Here is a 23,351-nt window from a genome sequence, read left to right as displayed (position 1 = left end):
ACACTAGAGTTTGAGCTTGTGAAATTCTGTCGTACTGCTCTGTGAAAAGGGGCAGGATTAAGCAAGATGATTAGACACTAAAAAAGCGAGCGATTGGTCCATATTTAATATTTCTGTCCACAGAGGTCATGTTTGATCTTTGATTCGTCTTACTCATTCATGTGATGTGATTTCGCAGGTCAGAGTTCACCAAGCTTAAACTTCCCATTGCAGTGAACTGCGAAATTGTCACATGAGCTTGCGTTTCCAATCTGCCACATTCACATGCGTATGAATGGAAGTCTATGGGGTGAAAAGTGCAGTGTGACCAGGGCTTTAAAGTAACATTTAAACACCAGGCAAAAAAAAAATTATAAAGGACAAACAGTCATATTCCAAAAAAGAGAGCATCATAATTAGCAATATCAATTATATATATATGTATATATATATATATATATATATATATGTGTGTGTGTGTGTGTGTGTGTGTGTGTGTGTGTGTGTGTGTGTGTGTTTGTGTGTGTACAGTTGAAGTCAAAATTATTCTCTCTAAAATTAGCTCTCTTGTGAAATTGTGATTCTGTCAAACTTTCCTTAGTGCTTTCTATCAGATAAAACTATTTTCTCAGCACGTTTTTTAAAACTTAATCATTTTATTAACTAATTTGTTAAACCTTTGTCATGATGACAGTTAATACTATTTTACAAATTATTTTGCAAGATACTATTATTCAGCTTAAAGCATAAAACAAGCTTTAAAACATTGTAATTTTTCAAAACAATGTGCAGTAGGTCTAATTTCATTTCATTCACAACCTGCATTTGCAGAACACAAACTGGCAGCCTTTACTCATAATTGAGCATGCTGTAATGCTGACACAGTTCTGTAATCCATGTCCATGTATCACGTGCTTCCTTTAGTGATTCCAAAACCACTGGCACACCAGATGAGTACTGCAGTGTGGCACAGCGTCATCATGTTTATAATGACAAGATTTCACTTTCAGGGGCAGAAGAAATGTTAACAGTGTCTTGAAGCCGGCCACACAACGGATCAGAAGTCTAATTATCCATCTGTCCAAATGAAGTGAGTTGGGAAGCATATGTATTTCCGCCTATAAACGCTTATTATTTTTCTGTTTCCCAAACTATCACAGTTCTGATTCCCGTTACCTGTGCACTCTCTAATCAGCCTCACTACTTACAGTACAGAGACTCACATACAGCACATGTCATCCAGTCTACAGTTTACTTACCCAAACTCACCTGACTAACTCCTGTTACTTCTTCTTCTTGTATACCTGTGTTCACCGTTGTCTCCCCTTGATGTTTATCCTGTTTTCCCTATTCTACACTTCTGCAATTCATCAAAATTTTGATAAAACTGGCACTTTCAGTAACCATTACCAAATCTGCATTTCATTCCTCAAGTTTGTCAATAAACCATTCTCTTCTCACCACCTATCAACAAAGATTGAGTAATGGCATCAGAGTTGGTAAGGTGATATATGATCACACCTTGGGCCTGGAGGCCTTGGTCCAAATGAGCCATCCATATTTCCCAACTACTAGCCATCTGCCATATACCTGAAGATGCTCACCAGCTAGCCTCATCCACTGCCTACTTCCCAGTAATAAAACCAATGCAAATCAATTCCACTAGACTCACAAAGGAGGAATGAGTTTGCCATCTAGCAGCCAATTATAATGTGGAAATACTGGCCATTTAATTTGTCAATGCCCCATAAAACCCCTGCAACCGGTAGTGGGTACAGTCTAAATGAAACCTGAAGGAACAAACTTTTATAAGTTTGCAATGGGGGAGAGCACGCTAGGAGAAAAGTAGGCAGTGGATTAAAAAGTAAGTCAATTAAAGTTATAATTAACACCCGTTTCTTCACCTGGTTGAATGGTTAGTAAAGATAATCCTGCTGTTATTGGCCAAAGCCCAGATTGCCGCTCAACACCTACTGGTCCAGAATCTCCTGGTCTACACCAATTTGAAGCGAGCCATCAGCCAGCCCTTTGTGTTTGCTCAGCAGCTCTGTGACGTCTGCCACAGATGGCTAGTGCAGGATGCTCAGAGCGTCAACCAGGTCGTTGACGGAATTGTATTGGAGCAGTTCTTCACCCACCTTTCCTCCTGAACATTGGATTGGGTCCAGTGCCACAGACCTGAGGAGTTTGACGTGGCCATCCATCTGGCAAAGGATCATCTGGTAGTGAGTTCTAGGGTTAATGAACTAACCACAGCAGAAGTCGGCCCTGCTGTTTCTCTCTCTCTCTTTCTCTCTCCTCTCTCTGTCTCTCCGCATGTCCCCATTCCCAGGTCCAGAATGCAGTGGCCACCCAGGCCAATGCCCAGGAGGCATTTGATGGGAGCGGAGGGTGGGCATAAAGATGGCAGGGTGGAGTCATGCCCACCAGCAACAATCAGCACAGCACCTTTTCTATCTACGACTCAGTCAGTTGGTTCTGTTTACCCTGAGGTCTGGGCTGGTGTGCTGGCAATGTGGGAGTGGGGATCATGGGTCTGAGAGTTGCTCTGCTATGCCAATAGTTGCCCTGATCCAGGTCTCCAATGAGCCAGCAGTGAGTGAGTAACAACAAAATTTGCTTAAGGCCCAGAATCAAAAAGTGGCAGCGATATGATAGGGGCACTATATTACTTCAATTTGCATCGGGAGATAAAGTGCTTGTACTACTTCCTTCATCTAGTTCAAAATTGCCGACCAAGTGGCAAGGGCCATTCGTAGTCACATGAAGAGATGGGGAGCTTGATTTTGAAGTGGTGCATACAGACAGGAGCACCCCCCCCCCCCCCCCCCAATGCTGAAGCAGTGGAGGGAGCCGGAGGCGGTGATGTTGGCAACAATGGTTACAAACGAGGAAGAGCTGGGATAAGAGAGAAGTGGCTGTGATTGGCCTGGCGCTCTAATCACTAGGGGTGATCATCTCTTGCCCGCTCCGCTCACCAAAATTCGGCATCTCCAGCTTGATATTGCAGATGTTTTCACATCCCTGCCCGGACAAGCCAACTTGATTCAGCACCATATAGATATCAAACCAGGCGTGGTAGTTAGAACACTTCAGCATCATTTACATTATAAGAAAGTGGTTCAGGAAGAATGAAAGAACATGCTGGATATGAGGGTATTAGAAGAGTCACAACAACTGCGCTAGCTCAATTGTCTTAGTGCCCAAGACAGATGGCTCGGTCTGGTTCAGTGTGGATAATTGCAAATTAAATTCTGTGTTGAAATCTGACGCATATCCAATGTCGCAAATTGAGTAGCTCGATTGGTTGGGTGCTGCAAACTTTTACTTGACATTGGACTTAACGAAACGATACTGGCAAATCCCCTTATGCCTTTATCCAAAGAAAAGACAGCCTTCACTGCGAATACGTTACGCTTCCATTCTGGTTGTTCGGGGGACTTGACACATTTCAGCACTTGATTGACAAAATCTTCTCTCGACACTCTGCATATCTGCATGACATCATAATTTTCAGTAATTATTGGCAGCGGTATTCGCAACATGTGAAGGCATTACTGGCAATGCTGAGGCATCTGCCTGACATCATCATTTTCAGTAATGATTGGCAGTGGTATTTGCAACATGTGAAGGCATTACTATGCTGAGGCAGAGCGGTTTCACAGCCAACCCGAAGAAGAGCACGATTGGATGGAAGTTAGATATCTGGGCTTCCACTTGGGACATGGGCAGATGCATCCCCAAATTGACAAAACCACACTAATTGCAGTAAACCTCAGACCTAAGATCAGAAATGGCTGCTCAGCCTTAGGCTGGTGGTGTATGTAAAAAGAAGGACATGGTCGAATGGCCCACAATGTGGGATAGCATGCTAGGAGAGTATTCTAGGGGACCAGTGTCTATAAGGTAGGTCAGTCAAGGTAATGATTAATACCTGTTTCTTCACAGTGATTGAGTCAGAGAGACGAATCCTAAAGCCAGGAGATGGGCCAGTCGGGGAAAAAGGGCTGAGCTGGAAGGAGACCTGAAGTTGTGCTCTACATTTTAAATCAATTAACCTATTTTGTGCTTACCTTATTCACTGGCACTGCTTTTTTCTTCCCTTAATTCCAACGAACTTTACTACTGGAATATTCCACTGGCAGCATCATACTGGGATACCCCTGGCTCTGACAACATGCAACTGAGTTTCACTGAACCCCCTGTGATGTCATACGGTGGAGTTGTGATGTCCTTTACTTGAGTAAACCATGTAAGGATTATGGTCTTCATAAAGTTGTGATGTCCTTTACTTGAGTAAACAATGTAAGGATTATGGTCTTCATAATTGGCCATGTTCCCTTGTTCTCTTTATCTGTTTTGGCAGTTTTCACACTCCTCAAAAGTCCTGAGCCCCAAGTAAGGATGGTTAAATCTATCCATAATATCAGAACTGACAACTGTGAGGCAAGAACACGAGAATTGTCAAACTTTCTAATCTGAGAAGATTATCAGCTAGGAAACCAGTTGTTCAACTTTCTCGATCACCCATCCTGAGACCCCTCTGTGCTCTCTACATCTCCATCTCCACCAGAGCAGGTTATTGACACTCCACACAGAATGTCCAAGTTCTCATTATGGTGTATTTTGTGGGTCTATACTTTTTCACTTACATGTTTGGTATAATTTTCAATGTCTCTGTGTGATTGGTAAAGTGGTCTCAATTTTAAAGTAATATTTCACCATTTCATTTGTATCTGTTGATCTGAGTTTCGACTTTGTTAAGATCTCTGCCAGATGCTCCACTCCAGGAACTCACACACTGTAGCTAGGATATCCTGTTGCAGTGTGAGTCTCTGAGCTTTGCATCAAGACTTATATGCTGCGATGTACTTTTACATGGTCAGATATCCGTGGCTAACTCTTAGACTTATATTTGAGTAATTAATGTTGTGCACTTATTTCTGAATTGGTTTTAATTTTTGATTCCGAATTGCCATTGACTTGCTGCCTGTGACTAAACTACCTAAAGGAGGTGTTTACCCTCGGCCTATCCTGGAGCACAAGACTATGTAGTCATACATGCAAGAAGATCTTCAACAAAAATGCATTGTACCATCTTCCTCACTGGCTGATTCAAGCTTCCTTTTTTGTGGACAAGAAAGACAGGGGTCTTCAACCCTGAAGTCACAAATCCTTCAGCTTCCTTACCCCCTTTCTCTGGTCACAGCAACTCTGGAAGATCAGACCTCATTCAAACACTATCCGGGCACTTTGAACAGTTGGTTATGCTGTATGAACACTGCATCTCCCCAGCCATCTTCCCAACCTTTATGAACTAGGTGTTCTAGGAGTTCCTCCATCATTTTACCAATGTTAATAATAGTCAGTGTCAATAATATTCTAATAAACCTTATCTAAAAATCACCACCACGTCATGCAGGTCCTTCAGAAATGCTGGGAACCCTATCTATATCTGAAGCTGGTGAAATGCATGTTCGGTCAATCCTTTGTGCAGTTCCTCAGCTATGTCATCAGCCCTTCTAGCTACAAATGGACCAGGAGTTAAAGCAATCCAAGACCGCCACAACCATCCACTGTGAAAGAACAATGTTTCCAAGGATTTTCAAACTTCTACTGTTTACTGTCTACTGTATTTATACTGAACTTCAGCATGATCACAGCCCCCCTTACATCCTCCTCAAAGGCAAGCCGAAGACCCTCTTCTAGAACCCTAATGCCCATGAACCCTTCCTCCATCTCAAGAAGATTTACACCATCCAGACCCACAGCATCCTTTCACCACAGAGGCTGATGCTTCTATGACTGGGGTAGGGGTCGTGCTGTCCCAGCAGACCATTGATCCTCTATACCTCCAGCCTTGCACTTAATTCTCAAAGAAACTGTCCCCAGTGGAGCAAAACTGCAAAATCAGAAACTGAGAACTTCTGGCCATAAGGTTAGTGCTAGTCTGATCCCCTTCACCTGTGCACTCCCTAATCAGCATCACAAATTAAGGGACTTACTCACAGTGCATGCCGTCCGGTCTACAGTTCACTTACCCAAACTCAACTTACTCAGTCCTGTTACTCCATGTTCCCGTTTACCTGTGTTCACCATTGTTTTTCCTGGATGTTTCCTCTGTCTCCTGTCTTCCTCATTTTTTATGTTCCTGCAATTCATTCAAATCAGATAAGACAGAGACTTACCAAATCTGCACCTCAATCCTCAGTATCCTCTTTTGCAATACTTTCCTGTCTGTTGTCTTCTATATCGTGACAACTGACTAGTAATTGATTCATACACCACTCATAGTATCAATAACATTTAATGCTTTAGTCTGTAACAATCACATGATATCTTTAATTAGCATAATATGTCATTTACAAAATTCAAGGCATTTAAGTTAATACATTAAACAAATATTTATACAAATATATTTCCTCTCCCTTATTATCTGAGAGTTAAATCCAAAATTTTATACATAAGTTGTGTGTCTTGTCATAACATAGGGGTTCTCAAAACATATTGTGTCATCCGCAGAAGTTTCGTGATTGTCATCCACAATCTGTGCAACCTATCAAAATGTGAATACAGTGAACTTTAAAAGAAACAATAATAAAAACCTAGAAATGAAAAAAGCTAATTTCTTTGGCCAATTAATTGACTTACCTTCTTTCTCTGGGCTTTTTCTTCTGTTTCAGCATATGCCACAAAATGGATTAATGTGTAGATTCTGAAACACAAGGACATACAGTAGCACCAATATTTGAATATAAAAATAGGAATATATGGTAATTTATCATTATTTATCTTCATACTTTCAATTGATAACATAATCTCCACTTGGTGGTTTAGTGAAAAGCAAAAACAAATTTCATTCAAAAATATAGAAAAAAACAAGCATCTTTATCAGTGACTGTTGAGCTGTATTTTTTGTGCAAGTTACCTGTGGTAAAGCATTGCAAAAAACTGCATTAGCAACAGTCCTGTAAAGCCAAGTAGAAACATCAGTTCAATTGGATCAAGGGACAACAGTTCTTTTGCAGCATATGTCCCATTAGGATAGATTTTTGGGATCTTTATATAGACCGCTTCACCAATTGCTTGAAGGAAGAATGTTGCCACAAGCCAAAGTGCATTGCAGAAGAAAAATACCAATGTAGCCTGTATTAAAAAAGCAAACAGCATGAGGGCAAATCTACAGTTTCAGAGCAAATAAAGTAAAATCAACAATTTTTGGAATAAAATAATGAGGCATACCTTATTTCGAAGTTCTCTCAGATCATTAGCTATTTTTTCCTGTTGTTCTTTATTTTCCTTTAGAGGTTCTAGATATTTTTTCTGCATATCTATCCAGAAATCAATTTCATCCTGTTAGAAAAAAGAGATTTAAAGGGTCATGAAACCCCCCTCTATCAGTTCAAGTCTAATTTAAAAAAAAAATGCTACATGATGGGCGTGGAGTACTGTAAGCAAAAGGAAGGAGTGTGTGCGGCCAGCAAAGCAGGGGAAAATGGCTCAAGACAAAATAAAATCTGACACAAAACCTGAGGAGACGCATGATTTTATAGTTTACAAAGTTAAATGTAAAGAAATAAAAAGTAAGTAATTTAATGTCCTGTTACATTTATTTTAGGCTCATCATTTCATATATATATACCCATAAACACAATTTAAATATTATTATATATCATTATAAAAATATTCATGTTTAAACAATTATGAATCCCCAGTCTGAATGAAGACAGTCATTATGGATAGCTGACAACTGATAACAGACTTTCCGTCATTCACCAATTCTCGTACAGCTCTTCCGACAAAAATGCTAGCTGCACACAAACAGGTTGGCTGCATTAGTAGCCCCGACAGCATTGCAGGAAAAAGTCCTGCAACAAACCTCGTGGATCATGGAAACAAACACCTACGACCCTTCACAACCACCTAAACACTGCATGCCTCACAGCTTGGCAGGTCTGTCATCGAAAAGCATGTGCGGTCATGAATAATTAAGAAGCAGCGTCTCCTCATAGGATAAAAGAAAAACTCTGTCAATTAATAATAATGAGAAACGTCTCGTTACTAAAGTAACCCCTCTTTCCCCGAAGAGGGAACAGAGACGTGTGTCTGGAAGACACTTTGGGAGGACACTAGCCGACCAATCACTCTGAAGAGCAAGAAAACAGGCCAATGAATGCCAATGTGTTGGCAGACCTCGGCTCTGCAGATGCCAGTGATTAATCATTAGTAAAGTATTTAACTGGCTTGTGCAGAGCAAGCAGTTAGATTTTTAGGGCCTCAGGATAATGTGAGTGTAGGCTGGCCCAAATTCCAGGCACAATTCGACCGAAAATCCCTCCAGATCCCCCACCCTCTTGATCAATGCCAACGTGTACAGCAGAGCTGTCTTCATGGACAGAATTTTTAAAGATACTGAGTCGAGTGGTTCAAACGGATCTCTCTGCAGACCCGCCAGGACTACAGAGAGATCCAAAGAGTGCATGAGAGGGGGGCTGGATGGATTTAATCGCTGCTAGCCTCTGAGGAACTGGATGATTAGATTATGCTTCCTGAGGATGTTGCCATCCACCATGTCATGGTGAGCAGAGATGTCAGCCACGTAAACCTTCAGTGTGGAGGGTGACAGCCTATGCTCCAGCTTATGCTGAAGGAAGGATAACACAATGCTAATCTAGCAAATTCAATCTAGTCTTCTCAGCACGAAGTGCACTACACAGCAAATAGACTCTACTTCAGGGTGTAGGCATTCCTCGTAGAGGATGATGATAATATAACATAACATAATATAACATAATATGTTTAAACACTTTGTCTTACCATAGAAAGTTCCGATTTTGGTGTCATGCAAAAACCAAATTTCGGCAGCAAATGTTCAATCCAAGTTTGTATATCTAAACCTGTAATAGTTTTAATGATCACATCATTCATCTTTCATAGCTATTGTAGAATATAATATTAACCATTTTACATATGAAATATTATATTACATACTTTTATGAGTATTGATTGGGAAGTCTTTTGCACTACATAGGAAGAATATAATAACATTAACATTAGTAGTAATCTTACAGCTATTAATTTTTTTTTTTTTTTTTAAACCTATACATTACAACACTACACCATTAAACTTTAAAACACATCAAGCATTCTTACCTTTGTATTTCCAGTGTCATTTGTAGCATTTCAGTTTTAGTTATATGTTCTGCTTGTAATACCTCCTTGCTCATTTCATCCTCAGATTCAAAGCATGGACATCTGCAGCAGTTGGCTTTCATGAACTTTTTCTTGATGTTGTCTAATGCAGAAGTGTTCACCTGGACGCCAGATTCACGAGTCCCCCATGAGACGTTGTTCATGTTGACAATGGAGTAAATGGCTAAGAGCAGATAGCCACTAGGAACGCAGATGAAGTATAGCAATCCATAGATGACCATTGAGAACTCCTTAGGGTGCAAAGCTGCCGTGATGAGGTACAACATGACCATGCCAATAAGAAACAGACCACTAGGGGTCATAAAAGTTTTTTGCTTCACCAAATCACCTATAAATGTTGGAACAAAGAGAGAAATGTAAGAGGTGCATTTGTCACTGGTTGTTAAACTAATTCTGGGCATGCATATTTAGAAACCTCGGGTAATTTGATTGCTTTATAGTCAATGACCAGATTTAGATTGTACTTTTACATTACACAGTTAAATTAGCATGTGTGAATAGCAAATATTATATTATATTATATTATATTATATTATATTATATTATATTATATTATATTATATTATATTATATTATATTATTAAACTTAAAGAGATACTACTATTCAGCATTTTTCAAGATGGTTTGACGAATACAAAAATAAACATTACATTTACATGATGCGTAAAAATAATCATTGCTTTTTAAAAATCTATTAATCTTACATCAAATGCTAGTGTATTTGAGAAATGTCCTTCATCTAGATCATATGGTATTTTTCAAAATTGCATTGAAGACACAGTCATTACCAATGATGGAGAGAACTGTTCCTGCCATGAGAAATGCATAGAGAAGGCTCATGATTGCTGCAATTGTAATTTGCACATCAGATTTCAGTTTGAAGCACAGGATGAGGTAGACAGTAGGGGGCACTATCGCCAAAGCAAGGGCATTATTTTCATCCATGTTAAAGATGAAAACAAAGCTTCCTGCAAAATAAACAAAGCACATTTAGACATGTTACAATAGAAACTTTTTGCCATATTTGCTGTTACAGTTTATGGTTTTTAGTGTCCTTGTTCCTTGTTATCACACTTGACTCCTCACTCTATTCCACTGGTTAGCATGCTGCCTGGGTATATAGGTTTTGATTGTCTGATAAGACTGAAATGATGGGTCATGGCATTATTGCTGACACCAAGCTGGCGTTTGGCCATTGGGTCAGTGAGCATCTGTTAGGTTAGTTTGTGTTTACCACATGTTAACATTCTATCAAACTTATAAATTTAAGAAAAAAAAAATCTTAAAGTCTAACCGGCACCTGCATGGGTAAACCTCACTCCCTTCGTTTCAAGAGCTGCACTAGATGCACTTGATGGTTCAAGGTTTTAACATAGGCAAATTAACCTCACCACTTTGTCTCAAAAGACATGCTTAAGTTTTCAATGGCATTGATTTTAACAACAATTATGATATTTTAATGATTATAACACTGCTAACAATATTGGCCAATAGCATACAGTACTAGCTAGTTCAGATAGCTGGTTTTCGCTTCATTGCCTTCTTGCCTCTGAAGAGACAGGAGACCATTTTTAGTGAGCTCCTGACTTCCAGAGTTCAAGTATTCCTTTGTCTGTCAGGGTGTGTGACAGTGCATTCAATGGCAGTTGAGCAGGGTCTTCTCTCCATTCCCTGGGCACTTCAGTGGTGACTAAAAGAGCAGTCTAAAATCTTCTAGTCTCCACTAAGAGAGCAGCTAAGAGAGATCAACATGGTCTGCAATCACGTCCTTTTAAAGATGTTGTTCTGAACTTGTGTTCCTGCATGTGGTTGTTTCCTGTCACCAGATAATGGTCATGCTCACTGTGTCCCCTGTCTGGGGGTCTAGCATATTTATGCAGCGCTGAGCAGTTCATGCCCACAGTGAGTGAGAATGTCTTTTAGTATGCTTACATAATGGCTGATGCAAAGCATGATTTTAGTGAGGGCTAATCAACTGGGTAACTCCCTGTGGACCTTCCCTTGTTCATGCTTTGGATAAGTGTGTCGGTTCATCCAATGGTCCACATATGTTCATTGAAGTGAGCGACAATGCTTTTTACGTCATCCGTTTGTGCCCTAGGCAGAGTGGTGGACATGCTTGTGGTCCAGGAACACCATCCTTGGCTTAACCTGGTTGATATATGGGACATAGTCAAGGTTCGTCTTCTTGACACCCCCATATGCCAGGCTGGCTTGTTCGGTGACGCTGCCGGGGATATGCCCAGGAGTTTCTGTGAAAAGGGTAGCCGAGTGCATTCTCCCACTGCTCACTTACAATCTGCTCCTTTGGAGTCACACGTAATTGATTTCGCTCAGTGCCACTTACATCCTGTGTGAACTCAACCATGCTGCCAATATACTCTCATGGCAGCTTACAGTCTCTGGAAAATGGATAGTGCAGGACACTCAAGAAGTATAACCTGGCTATCCAGCTTCTCAGAGGTGTGAGGTGGCTAAATCCATCCCGTCCACCTCTCATGCCCTCTTAGGGTCTCTCTGTAGTCCTAGCAGTCTGCAGTGGGTTGTAACCAAGATGTTTTTTCTTCATTGAAATTAAATTACTTAATTTTTATCAGATCCATTTACTATTTAACTGTCATTATAATACATAATAATACATATATAATTTTAATAGAGGCAGAAGTTAAGATGATATAAATGAATAATAAAAAAATATTATTAAAAAGATGAGCAACTCATTGCCTCTATAAAATAACTAAATAACCATCAGTATCTGCCTTTTTCATATACGCTGATATGCTAATAACTTCAAATTAAATTAGTATTGTCAGATAAATAACAGCAGCCAGTACATTGGTTTATCCCTATTCTTGACTTTACCTGATATCATGAGGCAAATAGTAGCAGGACCCAAGATGGAAGCTGCCATGCTGATAATTTGGTACAATATATAAAGTTTTGAGATAGAGCTGTTCTTCTGAGCAGTCAGTTGTCCTGAGCCCAAGAGGTCAATAGTGTTGGCCATGGTAGAAGGTCCCCAACGCCTGCGTTGGTTGTAGAACTCTTTAAAATCCTGTGGAGCGTTGGTGTAGGCATCAGATGCCGCATTATATTCCACCCTCCAGCCCTGTTGTAGCAGTAGAGTGCACAACCAGCGGTCCTCACCTGACATTACGCCAAAGGAATTAGTTTAGTCCAGTTGAGCAACTCTGGTCATGAAAGTTAACTATACTTAAGAGTTTAGCTCTAATCAAATACACCTGTCTTTAAGAAATCCTGAAAATATTTTCAGGCATTTGTTTAGACATGGAGCTGAACTCTACTGGACAGTGGTTTTCCAGAGCTGATATTATTTGTCAAAAAATTACCTTGATCATACTGGACATAGTGGCTGGCTTCACTGGCTTTGGTTGTGTATCTCTTCATGACATTGTCATCCATGAGTGCAGCTCCTCTGAAAAGACTAAAACATCCAGGGCTGCACAGTACACAACCAAAAACATGCTCTGCAGTCTTTTGTAGCCAGTGGCCTACAGCATATTCAAACTTCTGATACCACACCACTGGTCCTAAAAATCGAAGAAAAGAAATTGCTTTAATCATCTTATTATCTTTTAACACAATGTACGAGTACTAATTAGACCAATTTTTAAAGCAAATGAGTGGATTTCATGGATAATGACCAATTTTTAATGTAGTCCCTACAAAAATACTGTGAGCAATTCTAGTCTTTGAGTGCCACTGTCCAGTGTTGAGCTTCGTCCTTAATTAAACACAATTGTCTGTAAAAAATCATAAGCCCAAGTTACTTGATAAGAAGGTGAAAATTTATAAAAAGCGTTTATTGACATAGCTATTATTTAAAAAAAAGGCATTTACACATTTCAGCAAAACATGTCTTCATCCAGATGCACAAAATATTGTCAACCCGATCAAGGCAAGTTTTGCCAAAATGCAAAGATACTGTGATTAGTGATGTACATTTACACAGTGCATTTATTGTTTTGCCATACACCCAAAGTGCTTTACAATTGTAAAAGGAGGTTTCCCTTTACTAACACCCGTGTACAGCAGTCACAGGACAATGGCGCCAGTGCTCTGCTGCAGGTGGAGAAGAGAGCCTGTGATGCTGCCAATTCAGCGGATTTGAATGATTGAGAGACCATGATGGTTAAGGGTTGATGGAGGGAATTTGGCCAGGACTCCAGGGTTTCATCCCTACTCCTAAGAGCAAGAGTGCTCAATCTTTTTTTTTTTCTGGAGATCTACCTCCCTGCAGAATTCAGCTTCAACCCCTCTTCCAACAGCAACCTTGTTTTTCCATTTGGTCTCCCATTCAGGTTCTAAACAGGCTCAGCCCTGCTTAGCTTCAATTAGTAAGCAGTGTTGGCCTATAGGGTGATACTGTATGGCTGTGGATAAACTCAGCAAGGCAATGGTCCTCAATGGCTGAAACTTCCCATCCCTGCCCTAGTAGGGTTTATAAAAGGGGCATCTAATCCTGTACCTTGAGGGCCACTGTCCCACATAATTTAGTATGGACATCATTAGCCTATGCTTGATAAATATCCAACCTGTTCCTGTTGGATGAATCCTGCCACAGGCTGCTCCAACCTCTGGGTAGATTTTAAGTCTGTCAATTAACAGCATGACTGCAGATGGCTGGAAATCAGTATCCCCATCCAGAGCCAGGATATATGTGTTCTCCTTGTCACTCTAAAAGAGCATATAATACACAATTAGTGTTTCAGAGACTAAAAAAACTCTAAAATGCTAGAAGTTACAACCAATAAATGTAAATTTATAACCTTCAGTTTCTTTTTAATGAGTTCTGGTTCGTCACCTGCCTCAAGGTTTTCATAGTACTGTTTGTTGAGTCTCCAGCCAAGAATGTAATACAAGTACATTATCTTGAAAACATAAATGATTAGTGAAATTATTGTTATGCTTATACAGTGTTCAGGGTAGTACCAAAAGATTCATGTACTGTAATGTCATTGTGTCATGTAAATAAAGGGGTAAACTAACCCTTTTATTTGCATGACACTATGACATTGCAGTAGGTTACATTTGTAGGTTACATATGCAATAATTCGCTGGCTGCAGTTTTACATTTACATTTACATTGTCATTTAGCAGACGCTTTTATCCAAAGCGACTTACAAATGAGGACAAGGAAGCAATTTACACAACTATAAGAGCAGCAGTGAACAAGTGCTACAGACAAGTTTCAGGTGTGTAAAGTCTAAGAAGAAAAGCGTTAGAAAATTTATTTATTAATTTATTTATTTTTTTTGAGAGAAAAAAAGTTCACTTATCAGCCACTGGTGTCACAAATAACCCACGTAACCCACATTCCCTGAAGAGGGAACGAAGACGTGTGTCTTCCAACATGAATGAGAGATCGCTATGGGAGGTCTGATGAGGAGCCGGTGTGCTTGAAATGTTACACACCTCGTGTTAGCCTTTTTAATTTAATAAATTTGTATTTTTTGGCGCTTTGGTGTTGCCGCCTTTTTGATTATATAGTTTGCTAGATGACCAATCACTCTGAAGAGCAAGAAAACAGACCAATAAATGCCAATAAGTTGGCAGAGCTCAGCTCTGCAACTGGAGGTAATTAATCAATAGTAGAGTATATAACTAGTGCACTTAGAGCGAGCGGTTACACTTTACCCATTAGTAACAGAGATGTTCCCGTTTGGGAATTCTGACTTGTGCCTTCCAACACGAATGAGAAAGTGTATGAAAACGCCACAGCAGCGAAGCCTGTCACAACCCGATGTGACGTTTGCCAAGCAAAGCATGAGTGCACAAGCATCACCAAGGGTGCAACCTTCCAATGTTCCCTAGGCCCTTTAATTACCATTATATAGGAATATTTAGAAGAATTTAGATCGGGCGTCATAAATGTGCTTTTACTTGGTTAATTGCATATTCCAATTGCACAGGTCTGTCTGAGAAGGGGGAACACTCCATGGCTAAAGGATGCATATGGGATCACCTACGGGGGTTGCGCATAGCTGGCACCGAACCTTAGCATGCGAGTAGACCAAGTGGGCATACCAGACATCGTACTGGGCCAGGCACCTAGCTCCTCTTATGGTTCGGGTGCTGGGGACCTCGGAGGAGCTCTCTAGGGTTTGCCAAATGGGGAATTTGCTTTAGTAGAGCATAATAAGCGCACATATCTCCGGGTTAGGGAGCATGGCACAGTAAGAGTTTTTGACATCGAGCTTAGTTTCCTCCCAATTGACCAGGTTTACCTAGTAATCGATAGGAAACTGGCTCTACTCAAATATTATAAAATCTCACAACTGTGTAGGTGCCAACAAGCCTGCAGCTCTACAGATATCTGTGAGAGAGGTGCTGCGTGCTAACACCCAAGAGGAAGCGATACTTCTTGTTGAGTGTGCTCTCACCCTCAGGGGACGTGACTCATCCTGGCACTGATAGGCAAGGGTGATGGCATCAACTATCCAGTGGGCCAACCTCTGTTTTTATAGGGCATTTCCCTTCTGCCAACCACCGTAATGAATAAAGAGTTGCTCAGAAGATCTTACATTCTGTGCACGGTCCACGTAAAGGCACAGAGTGCAAACAAGACAAAGCAGTAAAAGGGTTGGGTCTGCTTCCTCCGTGGGCATTGATTTCAGGTTTACCACCTGGTCTCTAAATGGGGTGGTTGGAACCTTGGTCACATAGCCATCTCAGAATAACGTAAGAGTAAGGTACGATTCACTGACCAAAAATACCTCCAGTTCCCAGACCCTCTTGAGCGATGCCAAAACGACCAGCAGTGCTGTCTTCTTAGACAGAATTATTAAGGTTGCTGAGTGATGAGGTTTGAAAGGATCTCTTTGCAGACCAGCCAAGACTACAGAGAGATCCCAAGAGGGCATAACAGGAAATGGATGATTAGATTATGCTTCCCGAGTGTGCTGCCATCCAATGCATCATGCTGAGCCGAGATGGCTGCAACATAAACCTTCATTGTGGAGGGTGATAGCCTACTCCATCTTATCCTGAATAAAGGATAACACAACACTAATCTGGCAAGTTCTGGGGTTTTCTCTGCGAGAAACGCACCACTCAGTGAATAGACTCCACTTCAGGTTGTAGGCATACCTCGTAGAGGGTGCTTTAGCCTGAGTGATGGTGTTAACCACCGACACCGGTAGGTCACCATGCTTCATCTATGGACCACATGTGAAGGTTCCAGAGATCTGGATGCGGGTGCCAGAGGGAGCTCCAGGGAGGAGTCTTCGCCTGGACTAGTGAAATTACTGCTTTGTACAGTTCAGCAGAAGATCTCTTCTAAAGTGAAAGTTTATCTCGCTTTGCTTGCACTGGTTATAAATTCTACTAATGATTAATCACCAGTACATGTGGAGTTGAGCTCTGCCCACTCATTGGCATTTATTGGTCTGTTTTCTCACTCTTCAGAGTGTTTGGTCATCTAGCGATCTCCTACTCATGTCAGAAGACACACGGCAGAGTTCCCACTGAAGGGAAACAAGAATTTCAGAATTCCACATGTAATCCATTTTATGAATCTTACCTGAGACCATCTTTTTTTGTGACGGATAAGTTTCTTGTCTTTGAGGTGAACCATCATCACATTGCCTTTTGGAAGGGTGTATTCCAGTCGACCTCCGTAAGGAGTGCTTATGATCTTCTGGCTTGGTAATGATGGCATCTTCGTGAACACACATGTATCCTCCTCACTAAAAATGCTAATGAATCCAAATTATTAGTTAATTTGTTTTTGTATAGATAGAGTAAACATAGAACAAAGGATGATTCTTACATGTAAATTTCTTTAATTACGTCCACAAGAATTTCAGCGTATTCATTTGCAAGCCGCTCCCTTCCATTATTGACATCCTTGAAAGCGTCATCAAAATAAATATGAAATTCAAACTCAACATCAGTGTGCTTTCCTTGTTTTGGCCTATATTTATCAAGCCTGGCAGCAAATGAAAAAGCATTTAAATAAAATTTCAATATGGATTGCTTAGGGTGAGTCAGTTTAGTCTACGCATTTTTACCTGAACATGGAGATGATTATCTTCATCATTTCATCATAGGTTTCATGCCACATTGTTGCACACAGAAACACTTGGATTTTTTTGGTTGGTTCTGCACTAAAGAGTACAACAAATATTCTTCAAGTTATTAACAGCAAGAGATCCAAATTAAAGGTTTGTATCCTATTTAAAATTACAGTAGAATACATGAAATAATAGTTTAATGCTAATAAAGTGCAATGGCATAATACAAATTATTTTGAGTTGAATGTTGGACAATGTTGGACAATCTGGTTAGATGTTTGAACTCATATTGAAATCCTTGAAGGTTTTTTGCAGGCTTTGGTATTTTAGTAAACATGAGTATAGTTTTAAATGTTAAAACACTAGAAGAATTACAAGTGTGGCAAAAGTCTTTTTCCTAAACACAACATAAGAGCAAATGTAAAATCTTAATGAATGTCAATTTCTGTGCAAAATTCAAAAGATCTTATTTATAATTTGTTATGGAAACATGTTACTATGTAAAATGCTTTAGTTTATAAAAAGTTGATGTCTGATTCTAAAATCACAATAAATATCATTTTATGCATTGAGCGGACCTTATAAGTTGAAACACATACCCTTTATTCTCCTTGATTTTCTTTCCGATTTCAAAACGGGTGTTTAGCATCAAGGACTGCTCCAGAAATGTTCCTTCATACATGCGTTGTATAAACAGATCTTGGGTTCTTTCAATTCGATGGATCTTCAGGAACCAGATGTACACTGTGCTGAGCACAAGTCCCAGCCCCCAGCAGAGAGCAGAACAGCCCAAACAGATCAGTCCTTCTGTTTTCATGTTTACCACAATGTCCCTGGTTAGTAAAGTTTGTATAGCATCGTTCAGCAAAAACTCCACCCATTCTACACTGGATTCACTTTTCTCTAGAGGGATTGAAGTTTTATTAGCCACTGGGAGGCTGTAAATAAGTGGAGACAAAAACACTGCCAAAACTATGATTGAGGCAAAGTACATGGGCATAACAAAGCTACGACGCAAAGCGTGCATCTTGCAAGCCACGACCACAAACCAGCGACACAAGGCTGAGGATAGAGTCTGGATGACAACCAATGCGATAACAACCGTTTCGAAGACGAGTTTGACTGAATTCCAGCCTTCACCTGTTAGAGCGACATAAGCTCCAATCACAGCTGAAGTAATCAAGATTCTTGTCAAACTGGAGATGATGCTCACCGCATTACTGGACTTCGCTATGTCTTTGGAAATCTTCTTTAGGGACAGGATGGTGAAAAGTGGGCTGTAGTTTTCCCACCAGTTCACAGAAACACAGATGGTCCCAACGATGGCAAGTCCAACTGATATGCGAAGAGAACTTTCAAATACCAGATAGTTCACTGCAAACAACACATAACCCAGGACTATAAAGAAAATGGAAAAAAATGGGGGAATCAAAAGATGTTTCCTCTTTCTGCCAAGGAACTCAGCGATCACCTGGAAAACTGCGGATAGGATGCTCACGCTGTTTAGGATCATCACATTAGTGACAATGTCAAAGTGTGGCATGGCTACTATTGTAAGAACTGCAGCTCCCAATGCTACCAGGATTTCAACACAAAGGACCTATAGAGGAAAGGACAGAGTCAGAAAGGTTATGGTAAAACGATTAGCTTCTATGGTGGTACATTACATTTGCTTACCCAGAAAACAGTTTTTTTAGATGGCATGTTACCACTTTTGAAAATAAACTTCCATGTGCTTTTTAGCAAAAGTAGAACACTTGGCCCGACCAGAACAAACCCAATGGCAAGTAGAGCAGTCGGTTTTTGATCTGAAGGAATAATTTCTGTTTGATTGTTTCCAAATGTTATCAAAAGAAGAAATGATGTCTGTAAAGACAAAATATATATATATGTTGTTTCAATCTGACAGAACTTTTAGTGTAATAGATGAGCTGTTATCTCATCATCCATAAAATTAAACATTGATTAATAAAGCAGCTCACTTTACTGAGAAGCGCAAGGACAAAGACGAGCATGCCAACAAGGGTACAAGAGAACCATTTTAGACAGTGTGTTAGTTTCTTTGGCATCTGTTCATCTTGAATTATTGGCACTTCTTTGCCTACATCCCAAAATTTTCTGTTTTGGAAAAAAAAATATTTCAATATTTTTTTTGATATACAAACAAGAACAGTTGGGCTACCTATATATATATACACATATATATACTGTATATACACATACACACACACACACACACACACAACCTTGAAATTATTTCACAGAAGGATTCATTTAAAACACTCAACTAAAGTTATGGGCTTTCAGTTCAGCAGAAACAGATCCACTGGTCACTGAGAAGCCAACAGCTGTCAAATCGCAAAAAGTTTCTCTTTGATTTTAGGATCTTTTGTGTAGATTGTCAATTAACTATGACTGTGTAGTAAACATGTATCCATCTGATTGTTACAGCTGATTAAAGAGCCAACTTTACTGACAAAATGAACATGAAAATTGTCACCATTCATTAATTTTTCTTCAGGTTAGTCCCTGATTTTCAGGGGTCACCAAAGCGGAATGAACTGCCAACTATTCCAGCATATATCTTTTACACAGCGGATGCCCTTCCAGCTGCAACCCAGTACTTGGAAACACCTATACACTCTAGCATTCACACACACTTATACACTACGGCCAATTTAGTTCATCCAATTCACTTATACCACATGCCTTTGGACTGTAAAGGAAACCGGAGCACCCGTAGGAAACCGGAGCACCCAGAGGTAACCGAAGCAACCGGAGGAAACACTTGCCAACACAGGGAGAACATGCCAACTTCACACAGAAATGCCAACTGGCCCAGCCAGGACTCGAATCAATGACCTTCTTGCTGTAAGGCGGCAGTGCTAACCACTGAGCCACCTCATCCATTATGTAGCCCAATTTAGCTTACCTGATTTAGTAAAATCTTTCAATCTGAATGACAATGTACATGTAAACATGGATAGTGTGAAGGTTGAACCTCTTTCTGAGAGCACATGTCAATACATGTTCGGTTTGCACTGTAAATCATCCTCCATGATCAATTATTATTCCAATGTACGCCTCAGGTTCTCATGCCCCACTGGTCTTCATTATAATTCAACATGATCTAATAGGCTACTCTACACACACATATAGGGAATAAGGACACTGTCTGAAAAACTTAAGTAGTAACAAATAAATAATGGTTATTTAAATGTAATATATTGAAAAAATTTTTTAAATACAGCACTTGCGTCCCATCAACCAGAGCCAACGAGGACTCACTAAGCAAAATCTGCGGTACAAATCTTTTAGCTTGCAAAGTGAAATGCGTATGTGATTGGACCGAAAGTAAAGCTTCATCAATTATGTGACTTCAGTACACACTCCGATCCAAGCCTTACTTAGAAGATTGTGTAGAATACTACCATGGAAGCTTCAGGTCCATCAGTAACATCACTAGTGATCTCAGAAAACAGTAGAGAATAAAAGTTTGGAGCTTACATTTATGTTGTTTGTAATCTATAATAATACTGGAGACATTTAGACTTGTCATAAATGATCATCTTTGATCATCAAGTAATAACAAAACACTTTTTCCCTGGTGTCCCAAAATAGCGCAGCTGAGTACCCTTTAGTTTGATCTTAAGTTTAAGAAGAGCTTCAACTTTAAAGAATGCCTTTAATATATTAAGTACAAAATGAATACATGAAAAGAAGCACTTTAATACATAAAATTATTAATCGTAGTGCACTTTTTCATCTGGGAATGCATATTTAAGTACACTTAGACTTTTCAGCACATTAACTATAAAATAGAGCAATGTCAGTGTACTTAAATTAAAAGTATTTTTGAGCACTTTTGGGGTGGTAATTGGTGTACTTAAGTAGCACATTGGAAAAATGCAGTTTTAACTATTGCAATGCTAATATAATAATATGTTAATATTTAACTACTAATTGTTAGAACACATACTCCATGCCACATTAATCTAGCCCCAGACACCAGATCCTGTCAGAAAATGTCTGTTTCTCTGGGTATCCAGACAACAAGCCCGCAGAGCCGCTCAATACCCAAATTTGTTAACCTGTATTCAACTGAATTAACAATCTCCTATCAATGTACTGTAGTTGTTGTCTGAGAAAGCCAAAGAAAAGCATAAGCAGGAGAAAAAGTAAAGATGATAAAGAACAATACAGACCTTGAAATGGAGACCTCCTCTTATCTCTTACTTATGAAAACAAGCTTTATTCCACACAGTCATAAGATTACAACAATATGGGAAAATGAAATAATAAAGCAATAATTATAGGAACATGGTAATAATTAAATATAAATAATAATCAATAATAATAATCAAATCATTAACTAATAATCAATAAAATGATATTTATATAAATGACTAATGATCATATGATTAAATAAAATAATTAAATAAAGAATAAATGAAAATAAAATACAACACAAATGAATGGTTGCTTTCTTTAAACAACACACACATACTGTAAGTTTGCTACAAGGATTCTCAGATCCCTGGATTCCTGCTTGTATGTATATTTTTTGTGTGCTCAAGTACATTTTTTTCACCTGGGAGAGAGAACCTGTGGTTAGAGTTCACCAAAGACCACATGCTCAATACAACGACACAGACACAAGACACCAAAACAAGAATAAACAAGACCATAGTAGTAGAGCCCACACTGTGATGTTTCATACTAAAAATATTATTATAATTATAATAGTTGTAATTATTATTATTATTATTACAAATGCTATTTCAAAATTAGGGTATTGTTTAAGAAAAACTGTTTAAGTACCTGAATTCAGAAGTCTGTTTCATGGTGATGCTTGTAGACCAGCAAAAAAAAAAATAAAAACTCTATGCATCTGTGAGCCTTTTAACTAGATGGGAGGGGACACAGCACCGTTATGAAACATGTTTTGTAAAATGTAACATTTAATAATCAGCTGCCTGAATTGTGAGGAGGAAAATGTCATGTTTCAAGTTTAGTTGAATTTTACTTTTCAATTAAAATAAAGGATTTCTAAAACAATTCTCCAATATAAAATGAATAAAGAAAAGGTGTTTGGCGCAAGGGTACACAGTGGGTAAATAAAGGTAAGTACTGTGACGGGCAAAAAAAGCACACATTTATAACAAATTTCTAACAAAAAGAAAATAATCTGAGTATGTTGTAGAGCCAGTGAAATACACTGAATGCTATCAACACTGGAGTACAAACAAGTGATGGCACAAACAGGAATTGAATATATAACAAAACTATAAATGCTGTAGCTGTAGGAGCAATAATTGTATTTGTGTGCCTTGTATTAATCAGATTGCGGCATGAAATGTCCCCACATGTATAGTAATGGCGGTCATTGTTGACCTTGTGGGGACATTTTGTTTGTCCCCACGAGGAAAATGCCTCATAAATAATCCAGAAACAAAACAAATATTTAGAAAATGTGAAAGTGCAGCATGTTTTCTGTTCTGTGAGGGTTGGGTTTATTGGGTTGGGGTTAATTTTATAGTTAATTACAGCCACAGTTTTAAGAAACTAGCAACATTTGTGTCAGGGTGTGCCTTTATAACACTTGTCTACACTAGGTCCACAAACATTCTAGTAAAAAAAAAAAGATGAAAACACTGGTAAAAACTGGTAATCAAAATAAGTAAATTGATGGTTTATAATACCCCATCTAACTATTGAAAATATAGGGTCTGTAATATAACAGATTTCCACCAAATTTGAATAAGCAAGTGCAAACAATATATATATATATATATATATATATATATATATATATATATATATATATATATATATATATATATAAATGAATTGTAAATATGTAAGATAAACAATTTAAAAGGAAACTGAATTTCAAGGAGAACCCTCTCTGTAATTTAGGATTTCCTAGGGTTTAGTATGATTCAAGTGAAAAAATGTCTGGACAACAAGCCCTTGAACACCGCCAGAGAGCACTTCACCAATTAATCTCCTTGGCCCTTATTTATCTAGCTTCTGATAATTACTTATAAGAACAGTGCTAAGAATTGACTTAAGACTAAAAACAAATTTTGCCTTAAAGCTGCGCTTAAAATGTACTAGTCC

At 39.1% G+C, this 23,351-nt stretch overlaps 1 pseudogene; it reads right to left on the bottom strand.

Annotated features, from left to right (window-relative positions):
* Positions 1–8,491: 8,491 nt before the first annotated feature.
* LOC130245369 (chitin synthase chs-1-like) lies at positions 8,492–18,932 on the bottom strand (annotated as a pseudogene).
* Between the last annotated feature and the right edge of the window lie 4,419 nt (positions 18,933–23,351).

The sequence above is a fragment of the Danio aesculapii genome, chromosome 18 (genome assembly GCF_903798145.1).
Source record: "Danio aesculapii chromosome 18, fDanAes4.1, whole genome shotgun sequence".
In the NCBI taxonomy this organism is placed as follows: Eukaryota; Metazoa; Chordata; class Actinopteri; order Cypriniformes; family Danionidae; genus Danio; species Danio aesculapii.
The sequence above is the reverse complement of the archived record's forward strand: the minus strand, read 5'-3'. Positions and strand labels throughout refer to the sequence as shown.